Source organism: Haliotis rufescens, unplaced genomic scaffold, assembly GCF_023055435.1.
Source record: "Haliotis rufescens isolate VD_foot unplaced genomic scaffold, xgHalRufe1.0.p SCAF_4, whole genome shotgun sequence".
Taxonomy (NCBI): domain Eukaryota; kingdom Metazoa; phylum Mollusca; class Gastropoda; order Lepetellida; family Haliotidae; genus Haliotis; species Haliotis rufescens.
The window spans coordinates 46,228,268-46,244,284 of NW_025964112.1; the positions used below are offsets into that span (position 1 = coordinate 46,228,268).

General features: G+C 36.5%; 1 protein-coding gene across 1 annotated transcript in view; it reads right to left on the reverse strand.

Moving 5' to 3' along the window:
- The window catches only part of LOC124152064 (homeobox protein HOX3-like), a 125,793-nt gene extending 112,706 nt beyond the window's left edge, over positions 1-13,087 (reverse strand). Inside the window, exon 1 of the mRNA XM_046524811.2 lies at positions 12,883-13,087. The gene's annotated coding sequence lies outside the window, so the exon portion shown is untranslated. The remainder of the gene's footprint in view (positions 1-12,882) is intronic.
- Positions 13,088-16,017: the final 2,930 nt, after the last annotated feature.

Here is a 16,017-nt window from a genome sequence, read left to right on the forward strand (position 1 = left end):
GTGATTTATCCTGATAATACCTGGTAATATTGTGTGGTGTTTCCAAATGCAATCGGATGGCAATTACACGGGCGCTTGAAAGGCATAAAGCCTATTTCGGCTAAGCTGTATTGACGTGTATCTATATATAACTAAGTCCACAGTTCTTTCACTTGGAGGCGGGTCTGGAAACCTAGGGACGTTTTACAGACGTCTGAAAGTGTATTCCACAAAATACCTAAAGATTTATGCGCGAGAGAAAGTGTCCTATTTCATTCTGAACGCTTGACGTTAATACATTTCAATGCCATTGTCAATTACTATCAAACGTGTTCTCCGTATGGACTGTCAAAACAGAAAAGTGAGATCGTTTGTCACTGTTCACGAAAACACACCCTTTTAGTGAATGATATATCATATGGTGGAGCACGGTGTTGGGCGATATTGACATGCTGACACGCGCCTTGTAACGCGTGTCAACACTGTTTTACTATCTTATGAAAGTACATATAAATCTGAAAACAATATCCTCATTTTCGCAACCACTCACAAACTGTAAATCGCATGATAACGATATTTCTTTCAAGGGTGGATCGATTGCAAGTCTCACGTTGCTTTCAGAAACATGGAACCATATCTTTCACGTTTCCAGTGTAATTGCAATCTGTTAATAATTTATATCCCCTTTTTTATATTAAAGTAACAATTAAGCATCGAAAACATTTATCGCAATACTTTTTGAAGTGTCAATTGGGACCTATAACAGTTGATTGCTTTGAAATAGGTCTGCTTTATCAAGCCTTTGATGACCTAGATTTTGTTCGTGATAATTCCGAAATATTAGGAGACATGCAAAGAACGGACACTGTTCATTAAAATGATTTATTATTTTGCCCATCTTCTAACCCCAATTTTCAGCGTTTCCGCAATTTTTATTCAAGCGGTCAATTCCTCTCAGCAGTTGATCAGAACCCCCCAAGCCCCCATCCATTGGGTCAGCGTTCTGGCCATTATATGGTCATTTGTTGCCCACAAATAGGGTACAAATCGATCCCCAGTGTCCGAGTTTATCCGAAATACATCTCAATTTTGTTCGAGGCGAGCTCAACAGGAACCGAATGATAGCATCCAAGATGGCCGAATGCGGTCAGCTAATGGCGCCAAGATTTATGGCCGACGGAAATTAAGCCACTGTCGGAAAAGTAAAGCGTTTTACCATTTTTTGGCCTTGATTTACAACCTCTGGTGAAGATAAGCGTCTCCGCTGCTAGATTCTCAATAGAGCATTAAATTGGATTAGTATTCGTTTAATCCACTTTTCTTTATGATGTGTAAGATTGTGTTTTTAATGTTGAACGTCACGTTGACGCTTCTGGTTTCAGACCTCGAAAGATCATAACATCAAGGTCAATGGTGATAACACAATCTGATATAAAAGTTAGATCGAATGATTTAATAAGGAGAATTTGATCACAAAGGCATCTGGTTAGTTTTAGATGGCGACATACGACTTTCTTGTACATAACTCTCATATGTCATATGTTAGAAAATACACTGCTGGGCAAAAGAAAGTTTACACCCATGTTTGATGGTGGCTAAAATAAATCAAACGAGAAATGGTTATTCGATGTTGTTCACCTTAAGTTTGTAGTGTTTTGAGTATTTTCAGCATAGTAACGTTTTCATAGCGTTTGGAATTCTTTTGTCAAATATGATTTTGAGTGCATACTTTCTTTTGCCCGGCTGTTGATCTTTCGTTTAGTTTCTGCTGCTCGAGAAATTGACATACTTAAACCCTATTTAGTTTATTTGTTTGAGGGTTGGTTTTGTTATATCCAAAAAAATTAACAAACTTAACACAATGTTACATGATTAATGTAAATAAATTGAAATGTTAGAATATAGAGAAATAACACAGAAATAAACCAAACACATGTTTTCTTTACAGTTTGTAATCAAATTAAGACCTCACATTTGAGGGTCAATGTGTTAACGATCAATACCTAGTTGAGTCATATAATGCATAAAGCCGGAAATGTTGAGGTGACAGAATCTGATTGACCACTATTTACTACGATGCCTAAAGGAAGCCATCGAATGCTACCTAAAGGTTGGAAGACCTAACATAACACGTGACCTAAATAGTCAACAACAGAATTTCGTTTTTGCACAACCACTACAACATCTATGTTCAACATATCTCGCAAAACAAAGGCATATGTGTATGAGTAGCAAGCCCCTCGGTGTCAGCAGTAGCAAATACTGTAAACCAGTTTTCGGGATTAAACAGCGAGTGTAGTGAGCGGTCAATGACTACCTCTAAATCAACCTTGAGACACGAGAGTCAAGAATGTAGAATGATTTCCCTGGAATCAAATGTCATTATGACAACCATAAGAGTGACTGGGGTTGGATGTTGTTTCCACAAAACTGCATTCACATCACACTGAATGGTATATCAAAACCTGGTAACTTGGTAATTCGGTGATTCGCATTAACCCCGAGGTCACCCTAGCATATGACTTGGCGTTGAGCGTTTTGGCGACGTTGCAAGAACTACAACTACGTTGTCCGGTATCTTTCTACGTCCCCAGCTACAACTGCGATTACAACCACCATAGCGGGGTGCACCACCAACCATGACATGCACCACCAGACACGTGTTAGCCAATTTCTAACTACAGTAAAGTACGGTTATAACGAACTCAAAGGGACTACTAATTTTAGTTCGTTATAACCGTAGTTCGTTAAAAGCATATGCACAGCATAACTACAGCAAGTAGTCGGGACCAAAATGTAAGTTCGTTATATCCGTCAGTTCGTTATAAGCGTGTTCGTTATAATCGTAGTTTACTGTATTGCTAAATCAACAAAAGATCAGAATACTTCGGAAATAATGAATCGTTACTCACGCAAAGTTAATCTTCAGAAAAAAACTACTCAAACGAATTGAGAAGCAAGCAAAGACGCCGTATAAACAACAGTATACAGTTTACAACAAACACGCTTATAACGAACTGACCGATATAACGAATGTACTTTTTTGTCCCTAAGATTTGCTGTAGTTATGCTGTATATATGCTTATAACGATCGACGATTATAAGAAACTAAAATTAGAGGTCCCTTTGAATTCGTTATAACCGTAGTTTACTGTATGGACACAAAGTTGGCTCTGGTGTAGTTGGGCGACTGTCCAGTGCCTGCTACAATCCAGGTTCTGTAAGACCGAGTATATGCAGGAATCCTACCACTAGTACGCCCGTACAACCGACATGAACTGTTGCTCACTCAGTTGAATTATGCCAAGTTCACAAACATTTTTCAAAATTGAAAAAAAATGTGACAGTCGTTTTTCCCCGCATGTAACGAAATACGAAAGTTTTCAAACACATTTTAGACATGTCGAATTGTAACGGAGATAAGATGTTCTCGTTTGTTTTACAAAGAAGAGAAGAATCCATTCATGAAATTAGCACTTGTTCTGCCGAAAACCTGGTGTAGTTAGTGCCATTGCAAGTTCTTTCAGAAGTTATATTGTTTTTGTTGTTAATTTATTTGCATTACTTTGGAATAGGTTCAAGTCGATCATGTATACACTAAAATGGCAATATTTAATAAGTTGGCAGCTTACATTCATGTGTATCATTAAATAAATATTTGTATTATTACCCCAAGCTACGGTATCGTTGTTTTAGTGTGGTTAAGCGAGATTTGGATGATCAAAAGGTAAGTAACACACTTTACACTCATGTTGGGGCAATGATATTGTGAATATACCATTTAATATATTTATGTATACATGTGCAACGATGTAACAAATACATCCATCCACATTCACACGCATCAGCCTTCTCAAGCTTCATCTCAAAGCCCCATCCGAAGAAAAAGAAAGAAACAGAAAAAACAATGATGTAGAAATAACGGGTTAAATAATATTTAGGTTTGCGCAAAAACTCATAATATCAAAATATATATTCTAAGGGTAATGTACGAAAATCCCAGATGTCTTGAAATGTATTGTTGATTTTCTTTCTTACACTTTGTCAGTATATGAAACAGATTGAAAGTGATATGTCAACACTCTGATTGGCCGTTTAACTGCAAATACCAAAGAAAGCCCGCAACAGAAGCCTCCTATCATTAAGAGAAAGGTTATTCAAGGCACCAAGCATGTGTTACTTGACGCCTATAAAAAGAAAAAGAAATATATTCAAAGACCCACGTATTGTCAGTGAAAGTAGAGATAAAGGACTACAAAGTAGAACCACCATTGCTGCCACTCACACCATTGAAAAATGGCCTGCGCATGCGCAGTGCTTTTCGTGCCACTTAAAACATACATAAGTGTGGCCACAATCACGCTTGCGGGATCAAGGGTTGTCTTCTACTGGGCTGCTGTCAAATCTCAAAGCGAACACGCCACTGTGAGGTATTAGTGTAATCCCCGTTCTCAGACAAGAGATAATGAATTGCCAAACACTGGTTTAGGAGGAGGGAAATTTGTCTTTATTAACAATAACCAAAGCGAACACACGCGACACGAAATGAAAATAAATACCCGTATGAAGGGGCATAGTTATCGATTTAGCGGAGAGGCAAGATTGGAGACTGCGTCCAAGAAATGGTCTTTATGCCTGACTGGTGTTCCAAGCAGTTTCGCCGTTCAAGGATTTTCATTCTTAATATTAAAAACATTTAATGCCATTGTAAAATCCCTGTTTATTATGAGTATTCATTAAATCGATGGGGAGAATTGGTCAACAATTACATGAGATTAGGTATTTGTGTTTTGGAAGAAAGGCCTTACAATAGGGGATAGTAGCCAGAAAGACATAGTCATATAGTCATTATTTGTTTGTTTGTTGTTTAACGTACTCGGCAATATTACCATAAGACGGACTTGTGTAGCGACTGGCGTTTATGTGGAAAAACATTTCTCACGAAACGGCAACAATTCAAAAACGTATACTCTCTGAATAATTCGTGGCGATTGATAATGTTTTCATACACGTATGTTTATCCACAAACATATAAACCAAGTTTATTTATCACATTTACCAAAATTCAATTAACGAGAAAAGGGCCATATGTGATGTATGTTCGTAGTCAGTATAAAATGACAAATTGTCATTTATTTATATGCACGTTTTCATTATAAAAATGATTGACTATGTGACAACGTCAGCATCCAGTAGATTTTGTAAACAAGGTACAGCGAACATGGGTATCCGGTGTTGAATGTCCAGAAACCGAGGTCAACGCAATTGACATGTCCGTAATGGTGACCAGATGTCCCCCGAATCTGGACAGTTGGTAATTCTAGAAAAGGGTCACTTGTTTAGCTGTTGGTCAGTCATAAATCACTCTTAAGTAGCTTTGGGAGCTTCTTTCAAAAGCAGCGCTGACGACTGGCGTTTATATTTGACCATGGGTCATGACCTTTAAGCATCAAACATTTTTTCACGGGAAGTAGTCAATTCGTCAACAGGACACCTTTTAAATGCGTTATAATCTTTAATATATATTTTAACAGCGCGAAGTATGAATAAGGATTAAACGGAGGGGGGCATACAAAGGGCCGAATCGATTATCCTCATATCGTTCTAAGCATAGTGATAGACACGTGTTTTACATCAAAGTCTGTAAATAGAAAACCTATACACAAATAACACGTCGAATTGTTGTGATAAAAGGACCCTTTCCTTACAGAGTATACGCCTTAGCGAGAAAACAGTGAGCACACTACAAAAATATTTACCTTTTGAACTCTTAGAATTTTGTTATGATTTAAGAAAAATACTTTTTCGTTCAGCATCTGGTATTATAACTATTATATACACAACATAAAGGGGAATATGTCGACAAACACCAGTCCCGTATAGTTTCACAGTCTCAGAACATAACTACAATTTTAATATGTGAAATTAAGTAGAAATACACAGATACACGCTTCTTGAAGAAAAAATGTTTTGCAAATTCATTAACAGTGATTTATTGAAATCTAAGCAAATTAATATACGCTGATACCTCGAACACCCAGATGATATCCCAGGCACCACGCTGTGCCAATCTGATAAAACTGTCACGGATTGTATCAGAGATTTGTATCCACGTGGGAGTTAAACATGTTGGTTTCCACAGTGATGGAATTCCTAATGTAATCTGAAATAGAATTACACTCCAAATATATATACAATGTAGTTTAGATTGTGATTTATTTTCTTGTAGCCGTGTTTTATTATTCATTTAACATTTTTTTTAAACCGTTTCAATATAAATAAGGCTTGGAGTATATATTCAAAAAAACAACTGCTTTTACACGTTCTTGCAGTTTTGAAGAATTTATTTTCTAACACAAATGTGGATTTATATCAAAGTTTACACGTATATAGTCAATAACACGGTGAAATTGAACACTTTATTGCTTTTATCGACATGTAGCATGACTGCACCTGCACAACGTACCTCTTTCATTGCTTGTAACAATGTGTGAATTTTTAACATTCGGCATCAATGATTAAGACATAAATATGACTCGCGCGTGCAGAAATTAAATGTATTTGTGAATGACATCAGTTACGTTTTACTGCCTTAATAAACATTTATGTGAAGTGTGGGGCTTTTATATCCATGCGAACGGGGAAAGACGTAACAATTGGTTCATACAAATTTATACAATGTTTCAATCGAATCGCAAAATCCCCCCGAATCAATCTCATACGTCACAATGTATTTGACATGGAAACTCCTTTCAAAGGGCGTCAGAGTCAAAGTCGGACAACAATAGTTGAAAGTTAGCCAACACTCTGCAGCGAATCGCTCCTAAATATAATTCTCACTGCAAACTCGTGCAAATGCTGAGCAAATAAACATCCGACATTAGAAATTGAAGAAAATTCTTTTTTAATCGCCACTGCAATAAACGTTTTCTTGCAAGTGTGCCCCCGCATACATATTTTGGTTACGTTTGACAGTGTGCACAATAATTTCTTGTTTAAATGCAATTTAGAATTTTGGAATTATTTTCTATGTTTGCCTATGGAAAATACTCACAGAGAAGTAAACATTTAAAAATTACGCAGTTTCAAATAAAAAATGCTAATTTTTGTATACTGGTCCATCAATCAGGACCACGAGACACATAAACAAATGTCCAGTGTTCTATCGCATTGATACAATGAAAAAAGAAACGATTTTCGAAGCGTTGCAGGAAAAATAACAAAGACAGAAACTTCATTTGTGTTCAAATTTGTGTTCTATTTTAGACAAATGACCCGCACAAAGCTTAAGATCCATTTTCGCATATAAGGCTCATGAATCACTCGGCTTTTGCTGTTTAAAACACCCCTCCTTATACACATTCTTAGAATAAAAACAACAAGTTTCCGGAACATAATTTCAAACTTTGATATGAACATTGCCATTTGCACGTTATGGATTTACCTACCCAGTTCTATACCAAACGATCGCAAGGTACTGTGCATGTGTTTTATTTTTATATGAACTTTAAAACAAACATATTGTTTTTGTTCATAATAGACCATGATCATGAACTGTTCAGAACATTTCGTTGTGATCATTGGAGATTGTTGCCTGATTGCAATGTGTTGCCGTTGAGTGTGTCCTCTGTATTCGTTAACAACAAACACTACATTATATACATATTTATGTATTGCGATTCCGCATTAATGAGGACAGTCATAACAACGTGTTCATCTTCATGATGTTAGATAGTTGACTTTTATCTGCATCGACATACTTCATAATACCATATGATTTTATTGCTCCCATTAATTCTCATTCTCATAAAGCCCCTTATGTGTGGTTTATTGCAGATATATGTCAAGAGAATTATGTTAATGATACATTTTCATGCTCATTTACATAAATGTATATGGATAAAACAATTTTTATTTATTACAATGAGGAAAGTGTTTAATATTATGTATTTGCTGTTTTCTATTTATTTGCCTATCAACAGAGCTCATATATCTCTATATATTTTGTATTCACTATATAGATATATTTTGTAGTTTGTAGAATATTGCCACTGTTACGCCATGAATATCTTATCTCATCAACGCTTGAAGAATATATTTTATACGCGAATACCTAACTCAAAACTTCGCATACATTGTGGACTTTGTATTAGCACGGATTATGAACGATTTACAGATGCATTTAAAGTTTGCTTATATGCCATGTGTATATTTCAGTGAATGCGTGTCGTAGATAACATTGCCTTTAATTTTTCATATTTACATTAGAATGATTATGATCGTCATTTAATTTCATGCTCAGGTAAGTGTTTGTTTTTATTAATCTCATACTGTCGTGTCTTCGGTGTATTTTTAATGACGTTTGTTTTTTAGTTGTTTATTTACTTATATTTTGTACATCGGAATTAACATAGTGACGTTCCGTTCATGTCAGTTTACACAATGTCTGAAAATAACATTTAACAGTATGCTAATCATATATTGAATAATTACCCTTACATGTTCACATAGTTCAGTTAACATGTTCACGTGCAATTGCGCGCGCATTGAAAGCGCCTCTAGCAGGAGAAACCGTTAATTGGTGGCGTCAAAAACACGCATAATTAGTTTCACGAACCACGATTGGGAAAAAAAGTCGATTTTTTAAGAAAAAAATAATCTTTCAAACAGGAATGATTGAATATTTATTCGTGTGCCGTCTCCTTGGGGAGTCGAAAAGTGAGCCGAAACACAAATGAGAGAGCGAAACAAATATTTCTGACAGAATAATCCTATCTTTTGCTTGATACGAAATAAACCTTGTCATCTATCATTTTTTGTCAAAGCACACATCAGTAATAAAAAGAGCAATTATTCAACTGTGTCATAATAATGAAATATTTTTACGAATATTAATTTGTATTTGTATTAGTCTTTCTGTGAAATAAGGTCGTATCTTGGTATCGAATAATACATAAAAACAACTATTATTGTACAGAAACACGGGGCAGTGTGAATATTATTTGTGTATTTGTTATTTATTACTTGTTGATTTTGAAAAGACCTGAACCCATCCAACACAAGTCGCGATATGAGAAGAAAATATGTATTTATGTAGACAAACAAACACGCCATAACGCGTTTTACAATATAAAACAATCTTAGGAATATGAACACAAAACTATTTGTATCAAATAAATAGCATCATTTAACAGAAATATGGAACATACATTATGAGACCGCATTCAACTATGTTTTATATATACAAAAAACATTTCGAACATAAAAGAGCTTATTGAAGTGCATTATTCGAGTCGTTTGTGCAATCACTCTTTTCTTGAAATACTTATTTCCATTTCTCGATAAATCAGACTTAAAAGTAACGCTCGTCTTGTATGATAATATTTTTTTGTTAAACATTATAATGGAAAAGTGTCCTTTTTTATATATTGTATTGTATTGTATATTAGACAATATATCTGTTATTTATCGGCATGATAAGTTTATTTAATTTTTAAACTTATACTCACCTATACACATATCCTTTAAAATCTCAGTACAAGATCCAGCATCCTGGGGATGTTATTTAAATGCAATGTGTTACTCTCACAGTGAGTAATATTTCACCTTGATTAATGGTCAGCTGTATCTAACATGTCCAGCGCTCGTGTGTATTTCTCATCTGACCACGGTCCATTTGAAAGGAGACGCCATGCTATATGCATGGGTTGAAGTGAAACTGACATCACAATTGACAACTCGTTGATGCGCCTCTTCGTTCAATCGCAGCGGTGTCTTGAGAAATGAGTGACAGTTCTCTTTATACTGACAATATTTGTTCGGACTGAGCGATTAAGAGCTTGGGATCATTTGTATAGAGAAGTGTTGTAGCGTGTTTAAGAACATGATTGTGTGTTTCTGAGTCTGAAAAGTGATTTCGTTCATATTTCAGCTATTTTTGTCAAGGGAATATATCCCTTTTTGTAATTACGTTTCAATAAAATGATTTTCATTCAAACTTCCTACAAAATGTGTTTTAAACAGGCATTGATTAATAACTGCAATCAGTAATATTACACATTAACAATTATTATGACACAGCTTACAGTACATATTATTGAATTGTTGACACGATTATTGTTTAATTTTGGTCTTTGTTTCTTATGCCTTTGCATACAAAACAATTAGGATAAACAGTATTTTTAATTGTTGCCATGTTTAATAACATATTTATTTTGAAACTAGTTATCCTTTCGCTAAATGTTGGAAATATGTTAACTTTCACTCCATGGTTTAATGTCACGGTGTATCAAAAGAAGCCAATATACTACTTTGTCAATACAATTATGCAAGGCAATTATTGTGTTTAAGCTTCATATAAGGTCCAAAAAATTTCAACATGCAAGTATTTAAAGGATGAAACCTATGACCCACAAACAGAACACTATGGTGATACAAACACCGCTTCGCATGCATGACAAAATGCTCTTAATTTGTTTTTATTTCAAATACAAACAAATTTCAAGAGTGTGATATTCAGTAAAATACCACAAATAATGCATAAAGAAGAGAACAATTTCGCGGATATGCAATGATTCATTTTTCCTGCAAACGCCATCCTAATCTCCGGATATCTGGTTGTATTCCATTTTAAAGTTAGAAATAGTTTTACAAGTGGCAGACACTAAGCCGATGCTGTAACTAAAAGGACAGAGTATTTGTGTCAAGCCCCCGGTAACTCGTGGAAACCACTGACCCGCTACGAGAGGGCTGTGACTTCGTCTGACTCGAGTAATGCAACAAGAAGATATACGACTGAATCAGACACGCACATTCCTGTGGTTATCCATCTTTCCCATATACATACTCACGAAGAATTTAGTTTGTAAGGCTGTTCGATGGCAATGTTATATCTTCTACGTAAAAGTATATTTGTTGTACTTCGACTCGAGGTAGAATTTGAGCACATTTTATAGCATGTTTATAGTATTGTTTGAAAGTTTGTATGAGTGACTGTTGATTTCGTTTTGTCAGATTATTAAATCGGTCGCTTGTATCGCTGTAATATTTAAAATTTGTTATTTATTAATACTTTTTGTAAATGCTTAATTAAAAAAAAATATATGACACATTGGAAAGATAGATAGATGGGTAGAATAAATAAATAAATAAATAATCCAAACTTGAATAAGAAAAAAACATGTGTGCAAAACGCCTGTGAAATGCCCTCACTTTAAATTGAATGAATAGTTTCAAATCACGTTATCAGACGCAAGACGAACGTTGGCAACTTAACTTAGCGGAAAATAAACTTCTGTTCTCGCTTTGTCAAACATTATTGGTTTCTCGCGGTTTTGAAACATTTCCCAAAGTCCCAAACACTTTTTTGAAAGCTAACAGTCATAAAGTTTTACGGTGCTTGCTTGGCTTGTATCCATCAGTTGCAGACCAAATATGTGTGAATGGCAGTATATAGTTATTTCATTGTAAACAGCTACTGTGTGTAGTGCCCCTGGCATATATTTATGGCATATTAAGCTTGGGAACAAATGTCAACGCGTGATAGTATGTCTTTAGAATCAGAGTAGAATATATTAGCGATTACCAGGAATAATGTTACAACGACAGCATGTGTAGTATTGTTAAGCGTCCGTTCTCTGCCTTAAATCTATATTAAGCATATGTTTTAATCATACTTGACTTTTTTCAGTACCAATTTTAAGGTAGTGCGTTCCGCATGCTTTTTCAAACAGTAATTTGTTTCTGAAATGGGGAGGGCGGACAGTCCATGGGTGTGTGTTTCATGTGAAACTGACGAATGTGAGAAAGGAGACATTTTGAGTGACAGCAAGATGTAGTCATCGAGATATGAATACTCAAGTTTCTTTTCAAAATTGTACAACTTCTGCAGCAAAACACGGCCGATTTCTATCTTCGTATTTCCTTCACAGGTCATCTATGCAAATGGAACCGAATTATCTTTTCTTCAGATTTTAATTAAAGATTAACATGTCTCGTAATATGTAGGATTTGACAAAAAACCGTATCGATTTTTTTATCTTCGAGAACGAGATAAATGTCCGTGAAATAATATTTGTTTAAGGTTATGCTGAACTGTAAACAGTTTTTTTATCAGAGATTTAATGTTTACTTAGTAATGTTAGTTCGTGTTTACAAGAAACAGGAAACCATACATAGCTGTGTTTAACATGGGAATACACGTACAAGAAATACAACAGTTACAGTTTACTAGATGTATATTTAACGAGGTATGTATGGGTCACATTAAACATAATTTCAGCTGTACACAACATTCCTCCCAAGAGAGCTATGTCTATATAACGTTCTCTGGTTGGTTCGGCGCATGAATAGGATACGTACAATATCATTTCGATAACGTTTAAAAAGCTAAATTCCTAAAAAAATGCAAGTTGCATTTGGAAAGATTACCATGACAGTCAGACTGCTGTCGTGATTAATAACCCTGTTTGAATTTCTGCTTTGCTGCCTGACAATCTCTGGCGCTAATCCAGCTATTCACTGCAAGCCATGGTATTTACCTTCACGTAATTATATCTCTCGTACAAGAAAAATCACTATGACACTTCGACACTGACGTTGACAGTGCTACACCACAGATTAGTATAACATTCTGCTCCCAAGCAAACAAAACGGATAGTAATTTGAGAAATAGCAAGAAGCCAACTCATAAAAGATGCCAGCTAGCGCAGAATATGTATGTCATGTGGCCGTAACTAGACCTTGGGTCCAGGGGTAAGTTAACTGGGTAGGCCACTCAGATGCTACGGATGCCAAACTGTTTTAACAAGTTGATGGAGAACGCCTTTCAGGGTACCCCAGGGGTGCTGCTATCCCCTGCGAAGAGGAAGCAAATAAGATAGTGATAATTCATCTGACACTGACCTTGTCACGGCGGAAACTTGTGTATGAAAAATTGTCGTGTCTTCAGGAGGTACATTCCGTAGTTTTGATCTATCTTTTCGTATCCCATTCCCACTTTTGGAGAAAACCAAGTCGGCCTCACTTTACCAGCTTTGAGACTGTAATGGCTGCCAACTGGGAGGTAAGGCAAGGAAATAGCCGTTATGTGAGAATAAAAGCATTGCACATAAATCACACTAGGCTAACCGTCTTATTTTAATGGGTTTCGAATGTCCCCTTTCCTGCAATATTACAATGGCGTGGAAAGCCCTCACATTTAAATGGCTAATACTTGATTGCGAGCGATGCGTCCGACCACATGGTGGGCTCAAAAAACGGGAATTATTTTCCACTGTAAACGAGACAGTGTGAGCAGTTTTACTTGCTCTTCCATCGTTTATCATTCTTCCATTTATTTCGGTAGCTAAATCGATCACCGCAAAAGCTTGTTTGAAAAATTGTTTTTCTGACACCTCCTTGTGACTTTTACGACCTGCCTTACTCCGAGACGACAGTTGAAAAATTTAGTGAAACACCGCCCTATTATTGGATCATTAGTCACAAACGGCTGATCCTTCAATACCAAATGATCGGCTGACACTCAGGAGATTTCAAGGAGGTACGTATAGCAGTAAATTATCATTAAAATGCCATGAAGTCATCAAAACACAACTGCGAGGCAGATTAAATAAACATTAATCTCAAGCTCCAAATTGAGTTTGTTCCGTTGGATACGTCGCTGATGCCTTTGTCGAGTGTCGCAGTGTGGCAATAAGTCAATGCTAATTTGTAAAATTACATTTGTAAATCGCACTTACAGTGGCTTGGTTAAAATGGTTGTTGTGTAGATCCGTTCACACACATCCAATTATCGCGTCAGACGACCGACAGTGCCTGATAAGCGAGTTGATGACATTTGTTTTTTTGCCAGGATAGTTACAATTAAAAGTGAGTTAAATCAAGTGTATATTTTTACCGAAAGGGTGTAAATTGATTTAATATGTGTGATGGAGCTGTTTGTCAGCATCTCCACAATCCCGTCCATTAATACTGACAAGTGATAAAGTGTCTTTTGATTTAACATTGCTGGCGCGAATGAGTTACCCCCCTTCCCCCGGGCTTCAAATTAGAATGACCTCCCTTGTTCTATAAGCAATGGCTTGTGCAAAGAATAAATATTACATATGTTCTATGACTAATTAATTTTATATAAGCATAATGAAGTTGTTGTTCTTTAATGTGATGTGCATGTAAGGATTTCTTTTTGTATGCAACATTCTACTTTCTTAATCAACATATTTTATATACCCCCCAAAACATTTTTTTTTTAAATTATAACAAAATCGTGTGTTTAATTTGTTTTTCAAAGCAGTATGTAAGCGTCGTCTGGGTGCGCTACTGCTTTAAGGATTGTTAAGAAATCGCTCAATGTCCATTTGAAAAATGGACCGTTCTTCCTGTAATGCAACTTACAACACTGCCTCTGAAATTGACACGTTTTCCAGCGAGATCCAAAACGTATCGCATGCAATACACAAGGGTGTTGATGTCACCGCCCAGTCAATGTCTAATCTCACATTTCTTTTGTTAATCAGCCATTGATCCTGTTTTATAGAAATCAAATATTTATCCATAGCACAGTGGTTGGAGATAATGGATTGATGAGGGCAGTGGAAACAGGTGTCTCTCGCGAGGAAGACGTCTATCGATCTCCCCAGATTGCCTATCTGTGTCCAAGGTTGAAGGCTAGTTTAAAAGAATAAATGACTTTATATTGATCTGTATATAAACTCGGATTGTGAGTTTGAATAATACATGCGCATTACAATTGAATACTTTGGAAGCTGACACTTGGCTTTGTAAGTTATTCAATAATCGGCAGTGTGTTTGGGGGCTTCAAAAGGATGTGATGTCTTGACGAAACAAAGGTGTTCAATTCCTCTAATCCTTTGAATCAGTCTCCTGGAAACTATTCCCCTGTGAACTTTTCATCATCGATTTTTTAAAGATTCTGTAATCATGATGATGAGTGATATGAGTCTGGTTAAAGATGGCCGTATCATTCAGGAGTATTCCAAACGAAAGTCCCATGATCAGAGTTAATATTGTGCCAAAATAGATGTATTTGAGATGGTCGAAAATGTACAGGAATGAGTGAGTGAGTGAGTGTGGTTTTACGCCCATTGTAGCAATATTCCAGCAATATCACGGAGGGGACACCAGAAATGGGCTTCACACATTGTACCCATGTCGGGAATCTATCCCAGGTCGAGCGATCGCTTCAACCACTAGGCTACCTGACCGCCCCTGAAAATATACAGGAACAGTGGATATTGACAACTACATATATCACAGAAACAGAGTATGCTCTTTGAAAGATGTGACAATGAATCCGCAAGGTGAGGTGAGATGGTTTAACGTCGCGTTCAAGATTAGTGCACTTAAATTGCGTCGTGCATGCACGTGTGTGTGTGGCAGCTTGTACTAGTCCGTACTAATACCGATTTTATAGTGCTACCACGTCGCAGTTTGATATGAATACCCCACTCAGACACAGTATACCGACTCCGAACCAAGCAGTCCTTCTTTTATACCAATAATGCCGAGCGCCAAACCGGCATGAAGGCATTTGGTGTGACGCGGCCGGGAATCGAACCCCCGATCATGGACGCTCTACCCCTAGGCGGTCAATGAATTCCCTTTGCTAATCCAGGATTTGTATTGATATATACAAATGCAACGTGTTTCCTACACTGCAATATATTTCTGTGAGCAAGTTCACTGTGTATCCGATTTCGAGGTCCATATATATATAAAGCCACCCATTAATGGACAGAATACGTCCCCAGTACACCGTGCATGTCGTTAAGGTGAAGAGAGATGGGGTTTAACGTCGAGTTCAATATTATTGCCCAATATTATATGGCAATGTGCATGCACGTGTGTTTGTGTTGCAGCATGTATTGTTGGTTGTATTGTTTGTTGTTTAACGCCGCAATCAGCAACATTCCAGCTGTATGACGGCGGTCTGTAAATAATCGAGTTTAGACCAGACAATCCAGTGATTGACATCATGAGCATCGACCCATGCATCAACCAAGTCAGCGAGCCTGATCA